Below are 3103 nucleotides of genomic sequence, written 5' to 3'. Positions count from 1 at the left end.
GGGGGTTTGGGGGGGGGGGGGATTTTAAAAAAAAAAGACAGTCTGCTCTTCAGACAGGTAAAACCCTCCAATTTAGCAAGCCGCCGCCCAAACACACGCCTTCCTGGCGCAGACCCTGATCCCTCTCAGTAGGCCGAATACCTCCGACGTTCCTCCTTGCGGGACGCCTCGGGGAGTGAAGTGAGCACTGGCAGAGCTTTCACCTCTCGTACGCTGAAGATTCCCCTCAGCAGCTTCAACCACATGCACGACATCCCGCCAGCCTCGCCTCCCCCAGCACACGGTTCTCGGAGCCTCCGAAAACGCTTCGGTAGCTCTCGGATCGGACTGGAAGTTGGGAACGGTGTGTTTACGATATATTAACCTATGCGGACACAAGTTATCAACAATACCCGAATGGATTTCGAGCTGCATTCCAAGATACAATTTACTGCTTGAAAATAATGTGCTTACAGGATTATACAGAGAGCAGCAGAGGAAAAAATATTATGAAGCACAGCCAATGCTTTACTAGTCCTGCAGATTAAACTAGTTTGAATCAGATAGCAAGGAGAGATTAATTTAAAAATAGATCTTCCCGGTGATTTATTAAATATAATTGGGTAAAACATGTCTTAAAAAAACAAATACTACTACTTTGCAATGCTTTGTTCTCTTCCTGTGTCATTCCTCAGATGAGAGCTGCGGTATGCTTACTATTAGAGGTATGCAAGGTACTTTCAGGCGGTATGCAAAACAAACTCAGAACAGCCCACCACCTTTCCTTCAGAGAAGAGGAATGCCTCGCTGGTATTTCGAGTGGTAATGACTGCCCAAACACATCCCCACCTGCCTTCTCGCCGTGTAACATGACACCCTGTCACCTACGGACTGGACTGAGAGCCCCTCTCCTGCGTGCGGGCATGACCCAGCACAGCCACGGGAACAGCTACTGCTCTAATAATTCTTTGTGACAGTGAAAAAAAAAAATCAAATTAATTGTGGTAAGCCCTGCAGTAAAGGGTTTATTTCAATCACTGCAACTGTTCCTGCTCTGAAATCACTCAGGGCAGTTGAGCTAACACTCAGGAATTGCCAAAATTCCACTTGAAAGATTTAACTACAAAGCTACTGGGAAGACATAAGGAGAAAAGAATGCTCTTAACCCAGTGACTGTCATCTGTGGCTGCATTTTGCAGGTTGCGGCACTTCTAAGAAAGTGGCACTGCACATCATTCATGTATGGCATGAGAACATACACTGACAAACACGACTTATCTTTATAAAGTACAAAATAACAAGAGGGAACAGGTTGCCCATGCAGGATAAATGACTGGCTCAAGGTCACCCAGCCAACCTGCAGAGACCTGAAAACCGGCAGGATTACACCCGGTTCTCGCTCCTCGCTCAGAGTGAGCAGCTCTCTGTGCTGCGCAGGGGTTTCAAAGGTCTGACTCAAGGCACCATGTTTTGCTTTGACCAAGAACTCTGTGTTCACCCCAAAACGTGTCCGAATCCTCCACTCGGCATGGTCACAGCAGCCCAAAGGCCACAAGCCCCTGCATGAGCCAGCATCTCAAACGAGCCCTTGTAACAGTGACACAAAACCGAATGTGGTTATGACGGAGTGTGCGATGGCAGATGTGAGATTACATCAGGCTGTGACCACAATGACCAATGCCTAAGGGACTGTAAGCTGGGCCAAGGTAAGTTTAGGCTGATACCAGAGCATGGCTCAACTGAAGGCAAACCTAGTCCAAAAACATAACCTAATTTAAGAAGGGCACGGGTAAGCCTACACATGATGTTGCCAAGGGCAACAGCAGCAAACGATGTCTGATGACCCAGGAGGTCTATTTTCTGGATGTAGGACTAGAGGAAAAGGTAACCACATGCTTGCAACTGTTTGCTCTGCATTGCAAGTGAAGCCAGTTGAGACTTTCCTTTTAATTGCATGTACTCAGACAGCTATTGAGACAGACAAGAAGTATTTATTCATAAGTACGTGGAGAATACTTTACTCAACAGGTGTCTCAAAAGGCGATATGAAGTCACATTCCAGAAGAAGTAGCCAGCACTATCGTTTCTTCTTCTGTGAGCAATCTGAAGTTTGCCAGAGCTCCGGGTTCTGGAGCCAGCCCTAGGCCACAGCTCAACCAATACGAAGCGTAAGCCAGCCCTGCCACCAAAGAGCTGTCCTGCCACCCCGCTTGTCCTGTGCCCACCACTCAGCCCTGACCCCCCGAACACCTGCACAGCTAATGATGCGGCCAGAGAATGAACTGACCTGAATGAAATCCAGCCCAGCCAAAAAGAATTTGCTTTCATCCATGCCATAATCCTACTGCTGTTAATGTATAGTGCTTCACCAGTTACTGGGGGGGGCATCTCTTTCATTTTCTCAGCTCAAGAAAAAGCAGAATCTGGGGAGACCACATTTACATGCAGATATTTTCACAGCTTTCAGAGCCCTTGGGTTTCGAGTGAAGATTAAACAATCCATCAGGTATTGACCAGAGACCCACAACTCATCCCAACCGCTTCGGCTTGGGTCCTGCCCCTCTTCCCGCCAAGTGCTGGGGCAGGCTCTGGAGAAACCCCTTAAGGCTTAGGTCGGAAAAAAAACCCCCAAGATCGGTAAAATATAGCATCTCCTGAAGGTGAAACCGAACTCTCCCGTAGCAAATCCCCTGTCGGGGCCCGGCAGATCGGGCCTGCCGCCGCCAACGCCCGCTGGCTGCCCGGGATGGCACCGGCAGCCCCGGGAAGGCCTCCGCGCCCTGCCCTGCTCACCGGCCGTCAGGCAGCACCTGCCCCGAGCTCTGCCCGCCGGTCCCAGGCGCTCCACCAGCCCCGGGACCACACGGGCCTCGGTCGTGTCCCCCCCCGGCCGGGCCCGGCCGCCCCCCCAACCCCGGTGCCGCGCGGGGAAAACGGTTCGGTTTCCTGTCCTCTCCCCGGTCCGCTCCTCGGTATCCAATCAGCGCGCAGCCTCCCTCGCCCGCCTCCCCCGGCGCGGGCCAATCAGCGGGCGCGGTGCGGCTCTGCCAATCGGAGCGGAGCCGTTTTGGAGGGGGGAGGGGGGAAAGAGAGAGAGCACCCCTCGGGCCGCCCCCGCCCCGCG

General features: G+C 51.9%; 1 protein-coding gene across 1 annotated transcript in view; it reads right to left on the bottom strand.

The window, feature by feature from the left end:
* NFYC (nuclear transcription factor Y, gamma) overlaps positions 1–3103 on the bottom strand; it is a 36376-nt gene that overhangs the window by 33172 nt on the left and 101 nt on the right. The gene's annotated exons all lie outside the window — the stretch shown is intronic.

Source organism: Haliaeetus leucocephalus, unplaced genomic scaffold, assembly GCF_000737465.1.
Source record: "Haliaeetus leucocephalus isolate CR32 unplaced genomic scaffold, Haliaeetus_leucocephalus-4.0 Scaffold517, whole genome shotgun sequence".
Taxonomy (NCBI): domain Eukaryota; kingdom Metazoa; phylum Chordata; class Aves; order Accipitriformes; family Accipitridae; genus Haliaeetus; species Haliaeetus leucocephalus.
This window is presented reverse-complemented; position numbering and strand designations above follow the sequence as displayed.